An 18436-nucleotide genomic window follows, 5' to 3' on the forward strand; every position below is an offset into this window, starting at 1 on the left:
CAGTCGTGTCCGACTCTGTGAGACCCCACAGACAGCAGCCCACCAGGCTCCCCCATCCCTGGGATTCTCCAGGCAAGAGTACTGGTGTGGATTGCCATTTCCTTCTCCAGTGCATGAAAGTGAAAAGTGAAAGTGAAGCCGCTCAGTCGTGTCCAACTCTTAGCGACCCCATGGATGTAACTCACCAGGCTCCTCCATCCATGGGATTCTCCAGGCAAGAGTGGGTTGCTATGCCCTCCTCCAGGGCACCTTCCTGACCCAGGGACCAAACCTGTATCTCTTATACAGGTGGGTTCTTTACCACTAGCATCACCTGGGAAGCTCTGTGTATCTCTATGAAAACTCAAATATTATTTGGAACAAGTTGAGAGAGAAAATGACCAAAAGAAATTGGTACCTGTGGTTGGGAAAGGGTCATAGACTCTCATGGGTCTGCCTATTTACAAAAGCCCCTCCTCACATCTCAGCATCCTTGACCAGCAGCCATGAAGTGGGGTCCTGTAGGTCAATATCCCTATAGTGTTCTGAGCATGAGTGTGTATGCATCAGCACACAGCACCTTTCTCAGTTGTTTGCTCAGCCCAGGTGTTAGGTACAGAAAAACTAACACGGATTCCCACTACCCAAGAACTTTCAGAGAGAGAAGAATCTAGGCCCCAAAACAATCAAGGTCACTTAGGAGGGCCAACAAGAGATGACACAAGGGAGCAGATAAAATCCATTTCTCTTTTGAGAAGAACTTTCTTTCCTCCAGAACACAGGGAAGTGGGCTTTGGCAATGATCCAGGCAGAAACCTCAGACCACAGTTCACTGGGAGAGCAAGAATGTTGCTTTGGCTTCCTGGGGACATGAAGTCCACATTGATCTAATAACTCAGAGAAGTAGCTTGGAAACTTGAAGATACCCTCAGACGTTGAGTATTGACTGGACAGAATGTGCTGGTGTCTGGCTGGACTCTTCCTTACTCCAGCTGATGTTGTAGAGTCAGACAGTGGATGGGGGTACTCTGAATATGCGAAAGACCCTCAGTCTTTACAGGAGCTGGATCCTTTCTGGGTCAGGACTCACAAGTACCTGGTCTTCTCTTTTTTCAAGCCCGTGGGGCATTCACTACTTAGTCCTGTTGATTTACATGGAGCCATAAGACTAGTTATGACTAATGGCCCACGAGTACAAATTACATGTAGTTAAAAGCTGATGTGAAGGTATAAGATGGCGGAGAAGTAGGTGGACGTGGAGTACATCTCTCTCCACAGATACATCAGAAATACAGCTTCAGACACAGAAGCACATGCAGAACACCAGATGAGAGAGGACAGGAGGACCTGAGCAGTGGAAAAGAATATATAGAACCACACAAAACTCGGTAGAAAGAAGGAACTAGGGGGAAAAACAGGAGTATTAATAGGACTGGACCTACCCTTGGCAGGAAGGTAGCAGGGGTCTGATCCCCACAATGGGGCAATTGCCTGAGTCAGAGGAGAAACATTTAAGGCTGAAAGTGAAACAGCTGATTTGTGACAACCTTAATGGAATGAGAATCAGGCAGTCCTTGCTGCAGCTATACATATGCCAGGCAGGAACGTGGGTCTCCTGGAAGGGGCAGCAGCTGGGAGCTGGAGTTTAGGGATTGTGGAGCAATCCCAGTGAGAGAGCCGCTGTTGACTGCAGAGAGACGGATCGAGGGGATGTGAGGGAGGAGATCATGGTGGGAAGTGCCTGTGGTAGAAAGCCAGGCAGCCATGGAAGCAAGGTGATACTGCTGAGTCACGCGTGGTGGGTGGAGCCATCACCATAGCCTCTCTCTCTCTATACACCAGCATTGGCAGCTGAATAAAGAGGCTGGCCCATCAAATGCCTGATGCACTGAACTACAGAGTAGGACCCCACCCAGGGTGCCCCTTTAAGTGCCTGATGCACTGATCTACAGAGTAGGACCCCAGTCAGGGGGGCCCCTCTATGAGCCTGACGTGCTGAACAACAGAGAAGAACCCCAGGCAAGGGATCCCTCTAAGTGCCTGAATGGGCAGAGCTGTGGAGAAAGACTGGCCAAAGAGTCTTTCTGACCGCCAGCTACAAGAGGCTCAAAAAAAGACTCTGATAGGGCCATAACTCCTGCCACGGAGGCAGTTTGGTCCCTGAACACTTGGCGCCACCAGGGTCCCTGCAAGCCAAGCAGCTGCACCACCTTCACGCTCAACTCTCACTGGGGCAGAGCTGCCACAGACAAAAAAAAAAAAAGTCTTGTGTGTATGAGCGCAGGGTTGCTTCAGTCCTGTCCGACTCTTTGCAACCCTGTAGACTGTGGCCTGCCAGGCTTCTCTGTCAGAGAGGGGATTCTCCAGGCAAGAATACTGGAGCGTATTGGCCAATACTGGTTGCCATACTCTTCTAGAGCACTATATCTCCTGCTGCCCTAGCCACCAACCCCACTGAGTATCTGGTGCTGCCAGAACCCCTGCGGCCCAAGAAGCCACACCACTTCCACACCTGGCCCTCACAGGGGACAAACTCAAGCCCTCCAGGGCAGCCTCAGGAGCAAAACCCCAGTGGACAACCCACATGTAGAGGTGGAAATAAAACCACAATTGAAACCCAGGGGCAGTGTGGCTAAGGAAGAAGACCCAAAACCTCCCCACCAGCTGTACAAGCTGCAGATTAAATCCACATGGTCAACTAAGTAGACTCTGTGTCTAAGGAATATATAAAAGGCCATTGAGAGCTCCCACAAAAACAAACAAACAAACAAACAAAAAAAACGCACTAGCTCTGATAGCTGTGGACATTGGAGGCAAGAACACACAGGAGTAGGACCCGATTAGAACTTGAGCAGCCCCCACAGCAGGGCCAGAGATCAATACAGTGTTGGAGGGCATCCCAGGAAGGTAAGGTGAACTGTGATTCCCAGCGCAGGAAAGGACTCTGACAGCAGTGACTCAAGAAAAACGTTTATTATTCTTATTTTTTTGACTTGTTCTGTAGATTGTTTTGGATTTCTTTTACTTTTTTCCCCCTTTCCCCACTCTGTTGTACATGTTGATCTTATTGGCACTTAGAAATCCAATTACGCTTTTGAGTTTTTTTTTTCTTTTCCTCAGTCACATTTTTTATTGATGTCATAAAACTCTGCCTCTATGAGCAGCTTTTTTATTTTTATTTTTTGCAGTTCTGTGGAGTTTTCCTCTTTTTTTCTCTTTTCTCTTTTTTTAATTTTAATTTTTTAAACCTATTATTATTTTTTCTACATTTATTCCTTTGTTTGCTTTTCCTACTGTTCTTTTCCCTTTTCAGTTAATCTTTAATGTATACAGATCTTCTTTATCTACCTCTATTTAACTTTACATATCTATCTTTCTTTCTTTTCTTTCTCTCCTTTCTTCTCAACATATTTGTTGGTTTTACTTTCATTGCTTTTTACCCAATTAGCACCTTACTTTAGTTTTATTTTCCAGTTTGTGCTTTAATTAGTTTTGTTCTGGTAGATATAATTTTTGGTTTCTTTTGTTTGCCGGGTCAATCTATTGTGCTTAATTTTTGTTGGACTGTTTAGATTTTGCTTATGGGTGTATATGTGTATATTCAGTTACACTTTCTATTGTTATAGACCTCTGCCTCTACATTGGGCTTTTGCAGTTCTTTGGAGTTTTCCTTTTTCTCCTTTTTTTTTCTTTCTTTCTTTCATTTTTTCTCTTTGCCCTTTTTTATAATTTTAATTTTTAATTTTTTAAACCTATTATTTTTTTGTACAGTTATTCCTTCATTTGCCTTTCCTACTGTTCTTTGTCTCCTTGAAGTTAATCTTTAATATATATAAATTTAGACACACTGAAACCATACTCACAGAAAACTAGTCAATCTAATCACATTAGGACGACAGCTTTGTCTAAAACTCAATGAAATTAAGCCATGCCAGTGGGGCAACCCAAGATGGGCGGGTCATAGTGGAAAGATCTGACAGAATGTGGTCCACTGGAGAAGGGAATGGCAAACCACTTCAGTATTCTTGCCTTGAGAACCCCATGAACAGTATGAAAAGGTAAAATGATAGGATACTGAAAGAGAAACTCCCCAGGTCAGTAGGTGCCCAATATGCTACTGAAGATCAGTGGAGAAATAACTCCAGAAGGAATGAAGGGACGGAGCCAAAGCAAAAACAATACCCAGCTGTGGATGTGACTGGTGATAGAAGCAAGGTCCGATGCTGTAAAGAGCAATATTGCATAGGAACCTGGAATGTCAGGTCCATGAATCAAGGCAAATTGGAAGTGGTCAAACAAGAAATGGCAAGAGTGAACGTCGACATTCTAGGAATCAGCGAACTGAAATGGACTGGAATGGGTGAATTTAACTCAGATGACCATTATATCTACTACTGCGGGCAGGAATCCCTCAGAAGAAATGGAGTAGCCATCATGGTCAACAGAAGAGTCCAAAATGCAGTACTTGGATGCAATCTCAAAAACGACAGAATGATCTCTGTTCGTTTTGAAGGCAAACCATTCAATATCGCAGTAATCCAAGTCTATGCCCCAACCAGTAATGCTGAAGAAGCTGAAGTTTAACGGTTCTATGAAGACCTACAAGACCTTTTAGAACTAACACCCCAAAAAGATGTCCTTTTCATTATAGGGGACTGGAATGCAAAAGTAGGAAGTCAAGAAACACCTGAAGTAACAGGCAAATCTGGCCTTGGAATATGGAATGAAGCAGGGCAAAGACTAATAGAGTTTTGCCAAGAAAATGCACTGGTCATAACAAACACCCTCTTCCAACAACACAAGAGAAGACTCTATATGTGGACATCACCAGATGGTCAACACCGAAATCAGATTGATTATATTCTTTGCAGCCAAAGATGGAGAAGCTGTATACAGTCAGCAAAAACAAGACCAGGAGCTGACTGTGGCTCAGACCATGAACTCCTTATTGTCAAATTCAGAGTTAAATTGAAGAAAGTAGGGAAAACCACTAGACCACTCAGGTATGACCTAAATCAAATCCCTTAGGATTATACAGTAGAAGTGAGAAATAGATTTAAGGGCCTAGATCTGATAGATAGAGTGCCTGATGAACTATGGAATGACGTTCGTGACATTGTACAGGAGACAGGGATCAAGACCATCCCCATGGAAAAGAAATGCAAAAAAGCAAAATGGCTGTCTGGGGAGGCCTTACAAATCACTGTGAAAAGAAAAGAACTGAAAAGCAAAGGAGAAAAGGAAAGATATAAACATCTGAATGCAGAGTTCCAAAGAATAGCAAGAAGAGATAAGAAAGCCTTCTTCAGCGATCAATGCAAAGAAATAGAGGAAAACAACAGAATGGGAAAGACTAGGGATCTCGTCAAGAAAATCAGAGACCCAGAGGAACATTTCATGCAAAGATGGGCTCAATAAAGGACAGAAATGGTATGGACCTAACAGAAGCAGAAGATATTAAGAAGAGATAGCAAGAATACACAGAAGAACTGTACAAAAAAGATCTTCATGACCCAGATAATCACGATGGTGTAATCACTCACCTAGAGCCAGACATCCTGGAATGTGAAGTCAAGTGGGCCTTAGAAAGCATCACTACGAACAAAGCTAGTGGAGGTGATGGAATTCCAGTTGAGCTATTCCAAATCCTGAAAGATGATGCTGTAAAAGTGCTGCACTCAATATGCCAGCAAATTTGGAAAACTCAGCAGTGGCCCCAGGACTGGAAAAGGTCAGTTTTCATTCCAATCCCAAAGAAAGGCAATGCAAAAAAATGCTCAAACTACCGCACAATTGCACTCATCTCACACGCTAGTAAAGTAATGCTCAAAATTCTCCAAGCCAGGCTTCAGCAATATGTGAACTGTGAACTTCCTGATGTTCAAGCTGGTTTTAGAAAAGGCAGAGGAACCAGAGATCAAATTGCCAATGTCCACTGGATCATGGAAAAAGCAAGAGAGTTCCAGAGAAACATCTATTTCTGCTTTATTGACTATGCCAAAGCCTTTGATTGTGTGGATCACAATAAACTGTGGAAAATTCTGAAAGAGATGGGAATACCAGACCACCTGATCTGCCTCTTGAGAAATTTGTATGCAGGTAAAGAAGCAACAGTTAGAACTGGACATGGAACAACAGACTGGTTCCAAATAGGAAACGGAGTATGTCAAGGCCGTATATTGTCACCCTGTTTATTTAACTTCTATGCAGAGTACATCATGAGAAATGCTGGACTGGAAAAAACACAAGCTGGAATCAAGATTGCCAGGAGAAATATCAATAACCTCAGATATGCAGATGATACCACCCTTATGGCAGAAAGTGAAGAGGAACTAAAAAGCCTCTTGATGAAAGTGAAAGTGGAGAGTGGAAAAGTTGGCTTAAAGCTCAACATTCAGAAAACGAAGGTCATGGCATCCAGTCCCATCACTTCAAGGGAAATAGATGGGGAAACAGTGGAAACAGTGTCAGACGTTATTTTTCTGGGCTCCAAAATCACTGCAGATGGTGACTGCAGCCATGAAATTAAAAGACGCTTACTCCTTGGAAGGAAAGTTATGACCAACCTAGATAGCATATTGAAAAGCAGAGACATTACTTTGCCAACAAAGGTTCATCTAGCCAAGGCTATGGTTTTTCCTGTGGTCATGTATGGATGTGAGAGTTGGACTGTGAAGAAGGCTGAGTACCGAAGAATTGATGCTTTTGAACTGTGGTGTTGGAGAAGACTCTTGAGAGTCCCTTGGACTGCAAGGAGATCCAACCAGTCCATTCTGAAGGAGATCAGCCCTGGGATTTCTTTGGAAGGAATGATGCTAAAGCTGAAATGCCAGTACTTTGGCCACCTCGTGCGAAGAGTTGACTCATTGGAAAAGACTCTGATGCTGGGAGGGATTGGGGGCAGGAGGAGAAGGGGACGACAGAGGATGAGATGGCTGGATGGCATCACTGACTCGATGGACATGAGCTGAGTGAACTCCGGGAGTTGGTGATGGACAGGGAGGCCTGGCGTACTGTGATTCATGAGGTCGCAAAGAGTCAGACACGACTGAGCGACTGATCTGATCTGATCTGATTTAACTTTGTGTATCTATTCTTTCTTTCCTTTCCTCTCAACATATTTGTTAGTTTTGTTTTCATTGCTTTATTCCCCACTTGGCACTTTGCTTTAGTTTTGTTTTCCAGTTTGTACTTAAGTTAGTTTTGTTCTTAACTGGTAAATATAATTTTTTATTTCCTTTGTTCACCAGATCAATTTACTGTACTTTATTTTTGTTGGACTTTTTTCACATTGCTCATGAGGGTATTCAGTTCAGTTCAGTTGCTCAGTCGTGTCTGACTCTTTGCGACCCCATGAACCTCAGCACGCCAGGCCTCCCTGTCCATCACCAACTCCTGGAGTCCACCCAAACCCATGTCCATCAAGTTAGTGATGCCATCCAACCATCTCATCCTCTGTCATCCCCTTCTCCTCCTGCCCTCAATCTTTCCCAGCATCAAGATCTTTTCGAATGAGTCAGCTCTTCACATCAGGTGGCCAAAGTATTGGAGTTTCAGCTTCAACTGAAGCTTCAAACTTCATTCAGTCCTTCCAGTGAACACCCAGGACTGATCTCCTCTAGGATGGACTGGTTGGATCTCCTTGCAGTCCAAGGGACTCTCAAGAGTCTTCTCCAACACCACAGTTCAAAAGCATCAATTCTTCGGTGCTCAGCCTTCTTCACAGTCCAACTCTCACATCCATACATGACCACAGGAAAAACCACAGCCTTGGCTAGATGATCCTTTGTTGGCAAAGTAATGTCTCTGCTTTTTAATATGCTCTCTAGGTTGGTCATAAATTTCCTTCCAAGGAGTAAGCATCTTCTAATTTCATGGCTGCAATCACCATATGCAGTGATTTTGGAGCCCAGAAAAATAAAGTCAGCCATGGTTTCCACTGTTTTCCCATCTATTTATGTATATGTATATATACATATTCCATTATTTTAGTTATTATTTGCCTGATTTTGTAACTGCCATTTGTCTGGGGTTCATCTTTGGTTTCTCATTTTTGGATATTTGTTTTACTCTCCCTTGATGCCATAGCAAACCACTTGCGGAATCTTTGTTCCTGACCAGAGATCAAACCCTGAGCCTTTGGAGTGGGAGCACTGACTCCAAGATCCTAGACTACCACAGAACTAACTCTAGGGAGTATCAAATAGTGAGAACTCACACAAAGGAAACCACTTGATTACAAGACCTGGCATCACCCAACCACCAAGCACCCAACCACCCAAGCACCCTGTGCAGGATGCCTCATCTAAACAACAAACAAAACAAAAACACTAACCCAATTATCAGCAGACAGGAGTACCACCTCACTCACTCTTGCCCATTAGAGGGAAAACAAACAAGCTAAAACTCAGCACAAATCTCACCCTATATGAAGCTCACACAAACCACTGGACCAATCTTAGGAGGGCAGAAACCAAAAGCAAGAAAGAATTCAACCTTCTTCAAGGAAAGAATTCAACTTTCCTTTAAGTCTGGGAAAAGGAGACCGCAAACAATAAATTGAAAAAAGAAAAGAAAAGAAAAGGCAGAGAAATACTGCACAAATAAAGGAACAAACTAAGAACACAGATGTCCAAATAAATGAAGAAGAAATAGGAAAATTACCTGAAAAAGAATTCAGAATAATGATAGTAAAGATGATCAAAAACCTTGAAAACAAAATGGAGAAAATGCAAGAATCAATTAACAAAGATCTAGAAGAATTAAAGAATAAACATATAGAGACAAACAACACAATTATTGAAATTAAAAATACTCTAGAAGGAATTAATAGCAGAATATCTGAAGCAGAAGAATCAATCCGTGAGCTGGAAGATAAAACGGTGGAAATAACTTTTGAAGTGCAGAATAAAGAAAAAGAATGAAAAGACCTGATGACAGTCTCAGAGACTTCTGGGACCATATAAAACACACCAACATTAGAATTATAGGGGTCCCAGAAGAAGAAGAAAAAAAGAAAAGATGTGAGAAAAATTTTGAAGAGATTATAGTTGAAAATTTCCCCAACACAGAAAAGAAAAATAAGAGTCCCATACAGGATAAACCCAAGGAGAAACATGCCAAGACACATACTAATTGAACTAAGAAAGACTAAACACAAAGAAAGAATATGAAAAGCAGCAAGGGAGAAGCAACAAGTAACATACAAGGGAAACCCCGTATGCTTAACAGCTGATCTTTCAGCAGAAACTCTTCAGGCCAGAAGGGAAAGGCAGGGTATATTTAAAGTACTGAAAGGGAAAAATCTACAATCAAGATTACAATACTCAGCAAGGATCTCATCCAAAATTGATGGAGAAATAAAAAGCTTTTCATACAAGCAAAAGTTAAGAGAACTCAGTACCACCAAACCTGCTTTACGACAAATGTTAAACAGACTTAAATAGTCAAGAAATACAACATAAGGGAAAAAAAATCTACAAAATCAACCCCAAACAATTAGAAAATGGCAATAGGAACATATATATCAATAATTACTTTAAATGTAAACGGATTTAAAAGCTTCAACCAAAAGACACAGACTGGCAAAAACAAGACCCATATATATGCTGTCTACAAGAAACCCATTTCAGACCTCAAGACACATATAGACTGAAAGTGAGAGGATAGAAAAATGTATTCCATGCAAATGGGAAGCAAAAGAAAGCTGGAGTAGCAATCCTCATATCAGACAAAATAGACCTTAAAATATATAATATGATTAAAGGATTAATCCAAGAGGATGATATAACAATTGTAAATATTTATGCACCAAACATAGAAGCCCCTCAATACATAAGACAAACACTAACAGATATAAAAGGAGAAATTGACAGTAACTCAATAATAGTAGGAGACTTGAACACCCCACTCACACCAATGGACAGATCATTAAAACAGAAAATTAATAAGGAAACACAAGTCTTAAATGATACATTAGATAAAATGGGTCTCATTGATATCTTCAGGACATTCCATCCAAATGCAGAAGAGGACACCTTCTTCTCAAGTGCACATGGAACATTCTCCAGGATAGACCACATCTTGGGTCACAAATCAAACCTCAGTAAATTTAAGAAAATTGAAATTGTATCAGGCATCTTCTCCAACCACAATATTATGAGACTAGATATCAATTGCAAGAAAAAAATTGTAAGAAACACAAACACATGGATATTAAGCAACACATTTCTAAATAATCAACAGGTTACTGATGAATCAAAATGGAAATAAAAAACTTTCTAGAAACAAATGATAATGAAAACACGACAACTCAAAACCTATGGGATGCAGCAAAAGCAGTCCTAAGAGGGAAGTTTATAGCAATACAATCCTACCTCAAGAAACAAGAAAAAACATCAAATAGACAACCTAACTTTATACCTAAAGCAACTGGAAAAAGTTGAAGAAAAAAGCCCAAAATTAGTAGAAGGAAAGAAATCATAAACATCTGAGCAGAAATAAATGAAAAAGAAAGGAAAGAAACAATAGTAAAGATTAATAAACCTAAAAGCTGGTTCTTTGAGAAGATAAAAATTGACAAATCCTTAGCCAGACTCGTCAAGAAAAAGAGAAGAATCAAATCAACAAAATTAGAAATGAAAAAGGAGAGGTTACAACAGACAATGCAGAAATACAAAGGTTTATGAACAACTATACGGCAATAAAATAGATAACCTGGAAGAAATGGACAGATTCTTAGAAAAGTTCAATCTTCCAAGACTGAACCAGGAAACAACCTAATTACAAGCACTGAAATTGAAGCTGATCAAAAATCTTCCAAAAAACAAAATTCCAGGACCAGATGGCTTCACAGGAGAATTCTATCAAACATTTCATTTCAGTTCAGTTCAGTTCATTCGCTCAGTCGTGTCTGACTCTTTGCGACCTCATGAATCGCAGCACGCCAGGCCTCCTTGTCCATCACCAACTCCCGGAGTTCACTCAGACTCATGTCCATCAAGTCAGTGATACCATCCAGCCATCTCATCCTCTGTCGTCCCCTTCTCCTCCTGCCCCCAATCCCTCCCAGCATCAGAGTCTTTTCCAATGAGTCAACTCTTCGCACGAGGTGGCCAAAGTACTGGAGTTTCAGCTTTAGCATCATTCCTTCCAAAGATATCCCAGGGCTGATCTCCTTCAGAATGGACTGGTTGGATCTCCTTGCAGTCCAAGGGACTCTCAAGAGTCTTCTCCAACACCACAGTTCAAAAGCATCAATTCTTCAGTGCTCAGCCTTCTTCACAGTCCAACTCTCACATCCATACACGACCACAGGAAAAACCATAGCCTTGACTAGACAGACCTTTGTTGGCAAAGTAATGTCTCTGCTTTTCAATATGCTATCTAGGTTGGTCATAACTTTCCTTCCAAGGAGTAAGCGTCTTTTAATTTCATGGCTGCAGTCACCATCTGTAGTGATTTTGGAGCCCAGAAAAACACAGTCTGACACTGTTTCCACTGTTTCCCCATCTATTTCCCGTGAAGTGATGGGACCGGATGCCATGACCTTCGTTTTCTGAATGTTGAGCTTTAAGCCAACTTTTTCTCTCTCCTCTTTCACTTTCATCAAGAGGCTTTTTAGTTCCTCTTCACTTTCTGCCATAAGGGTGGTGTCATCTGCATATCTGAGGTTATTGATATTTCTCCCAGCAATCTTGATTCCAGTTTGTGTTTCTTCTAATCCAGCGTTTCTCATGATGTACTCTGCATATAAGTTAAATAAACAGGGTGACAATATACAGCCTTGACGAACTCCTTTTCCTATTTGGAACCAGTCTGTTGTTCAGTCAAACATTTAGAGAAGAGCTAATGCCTATCCTTCTAAAACTCAAAAAATTGCAGAGGAATGAACACTTCCAAACTCATTCTACAAGGCCACCATCACCCTGATACCCAAACCAAAGATAACACACAAAAAGAAAACTACAGGCCAATATCACTGATGAACATGGATGCAAAAATCTTCAACAAAATTTTAGCAAACAGAATTCAGCAACACATCAAAAAGCTCATACACCATGGTCAAGTTGGTTTTATTCCAAGGATGTGAGGATTCTTCAATACATGCAAATCAATCCATGTGATACACCATATTAACAAATTGAAAGATAAAAACCATGTGATCATCTCAATAGATGCAGCAAAAGCCTTTGACAAAATTCAGCACATATTTATGATTAAAACTCTTCAAAAAATGGGCATAGAAGGAATCTACCTCAACATAGTAAAGGCCATATATGATAAGCCTACAGCAAACATTATTCTCAATGGTGAAAAACTGAAAGCTTTCTCCCTAAGATCAGGAATAAGATAAAGGTGTCCACTTTTGCAACTATTATTCAACATAGTTCTAGAAGCCCTAACTACAGCAATCATAAAAGAGAAAGAAATAAAAGGAATCCAGATCAGAAAAGAAGAAATAAAGCTCTCACTGTTTGCACATGACATGATACTGTACATAGAAAACCCTAAAGATAGTATTAGAAAATTACTAAAGCTAATCAGTGAATTTAGCAAAGTTGCAGGATACAAAATCAATACACAGAAATCGCTTGCATTTCTATATATTAACAATGAAAAATCAGAAAGAACAATCAAGGAATCAATCCCATTCAGCACTGCAACAAAAAGAATTAAAAGTCTAGGAATAAACTTACCTAAGGAGACAAAAGAACTGTACACAGAAAATTATAAGACACTAATGAAAGAAATCAAACCCATGACATAAACAGATGGAGAGATCCATGTTCCTAGGTAGGAAGAATCAATACTGTGAAAATGACTATACTACCAAATGCAATCTACAGATTTAGTGCAATCCCTATCAGATTGCCAATGGCATTTTTCACAGAACTAGAACAAAAAATTTCACAATTCATATGGAAACACAAAAGACCCCGAATAGCCAAAGCAGTCTTGAGAAAGAAGAATGGAGCTGGAGGAATCAAGCTACCTGACTTCAGGTTATACTACAAAGCTACTGTCATCAAGACAGTATGGCACTGGCACAAAAACTGAAATATAGAACAATGGAACAAGATAGAAAGCCCAGAAATAAACACATGCACCTATGGGTGCCTTATTTTTGACAAAGGAGGCAAGAATATACAATGGGGCCAAGACAGCCTCTTCAATAAATGATGCTGGGAAAACTGGAGAGCTACATGTAAAAGAATAAAATAAGAACAATTCCTAACACCATACACAAAGATAAACTAAAAATGGATTTTAATCTAAATGTAAGATCTAAATGTAAGACCAGAATCTGTAAAACTCTTAGAGGAAGACATAGGCAGAACACTCCATGACATAAATCAAAGCAAGATCCTCTATGACTCACCTCCTAGAGTAAAAACAAAAGTAAACAAGTGGGACCTGATTAAACTTAAAAGCTTTTGCATAGGAAAGGAAACTATTAGCAAGGTAAAAAGACAACCCTCGGAATGGGAGAAAATATTAGAAATGAAAAAACTGACAAAGGATTAATTTCCAAAATATACAAGCAGCTCATACAACTCAATATCAGCAAAACAAACAACCCAATCAAAAAGTGGGAAAAAGACCTGAACAGACATTTCTACAAAGAAGACATACAGATGGTTAACAAACACATGAAAAGATGCTCAACATCACTCATTATTAGAGAAATGCAAATCAAAACTACAATGAGATATCACCTCACACTGGTCAGAATGACCCTCATCAAAAAGTCCACAAACAATACATGCTGGAGAGGGTGTGGAGAAAAGGGAACACTCTTGCACTGCTGGTGGGAATGTAAATTGATACAGCCACTATTGAAGATGGTATGGAGAGTCCTTTAAAAACTAGGAATAAAACCACCATATGACCCAGCAATCTCACCCCTAGGCATATATCCTGAAGAAACAGAAATTGAAAGAGACACATGTATCCCATTGTTCATTGCAGCACTATTTACAATAGCTAGAACATGGAAGCAACCTAGATGACCATCAACAGATGAATGGATAAAGAAGTTGTGGTGTATATACACAGTGGAATATCAGCCATAAAGAGGAATGCATTTAAATCAGTTCTAATGAGGTGGATGAACCTAGAACCTATACAGAGTGAAGTGAGTCAGAAAGAGAAAGATAAATACTGTATTCTAACACATATATACGGAATCTAGAAAAATGGTACTGAAGAATTTATTTACAGGGCAACAATGGAGAAACACACATAGAGAATAGACTTATGGACATGGGGAGAGGGGAGAGGAGGGTGAGATGTATGGAAAGAGTAACATGGAAACTTACATTCAGTCAGTTCAGTTCAGTTCAGTTGCTCAGTCGTGTCCAACTCTTTGTGAACCCATGAATTGCAGCACACCAGGCCTCCGTGTCCATCACCAACTCCTGGAGTTCACTCAAACTCACATCCATTGAGTCGGTGATGCCATCCAGCCATCTCATCCTCTGTTGTCCCCTTTTCCTCGTGCCCCCAATCCCTCCCAGCATCAGAGTCTTCCAATGAGTCAACTCTTTGCATAAGGTGGCCAAAGTATTGGAGTTTCAGCTTTAGCATCATTCCTTCCAAAGAACAACCAGGACTGATCTCCTTTAGAATGGACTGATTGGATCTCCTTGCAATCCAAGGGACTCTCAAGAGTCTTCTCCAACACCACAGTTCAAAAGCATCAATTCTTCAGCACTCAGCTTTCTTCACAGTCCAACTCTCACATCCATACATGACTACTGGAAAAACCATCGACTTGACTAGATGGACCTTTGTTGGCAAGTAATGTCTCTGCTTTTGAATATGCTATCTAGGTTGGTCATAACCCTCCTTCCAAGGAGTAAGCGTCTTTTAATTTCATGGCTGCAATCACCATCTGCAGTGATTTTGGAGCCTCCAAAAAATAAAGTCTGACACTGTTTCCCATCTATTTCCCATGAAGTGATGGGACCAGATGACATGATCTTAGTTTTCTGAATGTTGAGCTTTAAGCCAACTTTTTGTCTCTCCTCTTTCACTTTCATCAAGAGGCTTTTGAGTTCCTCTTCACTTTCTGCCATAAGGGTGGTGTCATCTGCATATCTGAGGTTATTGATATTTCTCCCTGCAATCTTGATTCCAGCTTGTGCTTCTTCCAGCCCAGCGTTTCTCATGAGGTACTCTGAATATAAGTTAAATAAGCAGGGTGACAATATACAGCCTTGATGTACTCCTTTTCCTATTTGGAACCAGTCTGTTGTTCCATGTCCAGTTCTAACTGTTGCTTCCTGACCTGCATATAGGTTTCTCAAGAGGCAGGTCAGGTGGTTTGGTATTGTAAAATAGCTGTATGGCTCAGGAAACTCAAATAGGAGCTCTGTATCAACCTAGAGGGGTGGGATGGGGAGGGAGATGGGACAGCGTTTCAAAAGGGAGGGGATATATGTATACCTGTATCACGGCTGATTCATGTTGAGTTTGACAGAAAATAGCAAAATTCCTTGTAAAGCAATAATCCTTCAATTAAAAGAATTAATTAATTTAAAAAAAGCTGGTGTGAATGTTTCATTCATGCTTTGGCTCCACCACAGTGACTCAGGATACTCCATAAAGCTATAACAGCTATACCCATAGCCCTAGAGATATGGAACAGAACAAGTGTGAACTGGTCAGTCATCACAGGGAGGTCAGCTGCCCACCAGAATTCCATGAGCAAAAAATAAACTTTGGTTGGGTTAAGGCATAGAGATTTCACTATCAATTTATTACTGCATGACCTGGCCTCTCCTGACACTTTGACACCCCAGAGTACTGATGGGGAGCAGAGGCTGTGAGAAGGTGAGAGGCTAGAGGGAAATCCTTTAAACTGTCTCTTTGCTCTTTCTCTTCAGTGCTCTTGTGCACCCTCTCCCCACATCCCTTCACCCACTCACCACTGCTCTTCAGTTATCCAAAGATCTACCATGGTGCTTCCTCACAACAGACAAGGGGACTTCCCTGATTGCTTCATAATCTGTTGTGATTCAGGAAATCAGGACTGAAGGGGTCCCTGGAGTCTAGGCAGTTCAACATGTCATTGAACAGAGACAGAAGTCATGGCTTGGAGGTGATGCAACTTGCCCAAGGTCATACAATGACTGATGATAAGACTGGTACCCAGATCTGACGTGTAGGCCCGAACTTTCTCCTCCATCTCTTCCCATTCAGTTGAGTCCTAGTTTCAACAGAGGGTGATAGGCTAGGCATGCTATTCTGTATCTCTTGTGTTAAGAAAGTTTTATCAATGTCTTAAAAATCAAAAGGAAGCAAAGCGCGTCCTTTAATGTTGTACCAGGGCCTTATTTAACAAGCCCACTAAAGGCTTATTAATTCCCTGGGAAATTATACTTGTGCTTCATGCTATTTGATGAGAGTGTGGATATTCCATGGGGTTGCAAAAGAGTTGGACGTGACTTAGCGACTAAACAACAACAGTGAAATTACAAGTTTAGCTGTAGATTTCTGTCTGGCAAAGGAATATAACTCCAATGGTTATGTTTTTATTGCCGTATTTACTGTCATACTGGTATGACATTAACCTGTTTTTATCTGACTTGATAGTCTTTTCCTTTTCTTCTCTCCTCCCCTTCCTTCCTTCCTTCCTCCCTCCTTTCTTTCAAAAAATACCTTTCTTGATGGACTATATTTATCTAAGTTCAACTTAAAGTCCTCTTAGAACTAGTTTCACCATCTTACCAGTTTTCTTATTTATTGATACATTGAATAAAATCTGTGACACATGTACATTCTATATTTGGATTGAAAACCATGTTTTTAACAATTATATTTTGACACTTGAGAGAAATATTCACTATCTTACAGCACTTAGCATAGTGTCTGACTTAGAACTAAAAATTGTAAATGCCCACTGAATGAGTGACTGAATTAAGGTCTATCCATCAAGATCATAGACCATAGATCTGCTTTTATCAGGATCTTTAAAGTCCTAACTCAAAGGTAAAGCTCTAATGTAGGAACCTTAGGCACCAGGAGAATCTGGTAGGGAAATGCTTGGGATTTTATGAGCCTTGCCTGATCTTCCTTCATAAGCTAACTCCATCTTCACAAAGAAACAAAGTCCTTCTGTCCTGGTGCCCCTGGGGACACACCATCTACCTCAGTGGGAGAAGCTGGGATAGGAATAATCCTCTAAGATATTCCATACTGATCCTACTGTGACCTGTACATTGCCCCAGAAGTTAAGAGGGAGAGTCAATCTGTAATTCCACCCTATCCTTCTCCCATATTCCATCAGCTTAGCTGGTCATCTCTGATATCCAGTAAAACTCCAATAGGCAGGCAGAAGCCAGAGGAACTCACCCTGTCCCTCTCCTACCTGCTCTAACGATAGCCCTTGTACCAAGAACCCCGTCCTTCATAAAGATGTGGCTTTTAATGGTGTTGTTCCCCAGAAACTTCTACAGGAGCTTCTTAATAATTTTCCCTTGCACTTAAAGGCACTATCAGGTCCTCAAAAACATAGGACAAGTTAGCCTTCCACGATCCTCTAAGCAGACCCGACACCCAGACAGAGGAAGGTCTTCTGCGTGTGGCTGAACAGTGTCCCTTTGTCCAGGAACTTCACTTGAGCTGAAGGAAACAATTCACTTTGCCTGTCATGATTTATCCTTACTGACAGTGTTTATCATTCAGCACAAGGCTGGGACTGAGTGGATAGGAACTAAAGCAGATGATTTACATTCAGAGCGGAGTTTAAATTAACTGCGCCGAAGTCAAATCTCGCATCGCTCGTGTTTGCTTTTTCTGAGCAGTGCTGAGGACTTATGCTTTGGTCCATCCAAATTCCTAATGGGCCAAGTGCCCCAATTACAGATGATTTTGTGAACATCTGTACCTCTTGAGAGCTGATGCAGGGATGACTCAGGAGTAGCTTTGGTGTCCTTCAGCTGGTTTAGGCAAATGACACCGTGAAAAGCATGACTGCTCTGAGCCCAGAAGAGCTTTGGCTGGAGTGACTGTCTTGGGTCTCTGTGGCTCTCTCATGGCTAGATCTCAGGACACATTCAAAGGGATTGTGTGCTGGTTGTGTTTTTAATGGAATGGATACTGGTTGGGGGAGTGATAGGTGCTATAAATGACATAGGAATGAATTTCTAGGATATAAGTACCTGGGAGTCATCATCCCATTCTCCCTACTTTGAATATGCTTGACATTTCCAGAGCTAAAAGAGTTTCATTTTTCTTTTAAAGGAAGAAACTTTTTGTGTGTGTGTGGACCAGAGACCTGAAAGAAAAGTCCAGAAAGAGGGACCTTGAAAATTCATCTTTAAAAAAACCCCAGGAAGCCCTGACAGACTGCACTGCTTCCTGCTGTGGGTTAATAACCTGTTGGAGGAGCCAGATGACTAGGACAGACTCTGCCACTGATATCAAGGGCTAACTCCTGAATGGGAAGTCT

This window comes from Bos mutus, chromosome 2 (assembly GCF_027580195.1).
Source record: "Bos mutus isolate GX-2022 chromosome 2, NWIPB_WYAK_1.1, whole genome shotgun sequence".
In the NCBI taxonomy this organism is placed as follows: domain Eukaryota; kingdom Metazoa; phylum Chordata; class Mammalia; order Artiodactyla; family Bovidae; genus Bos; species Bos mutus.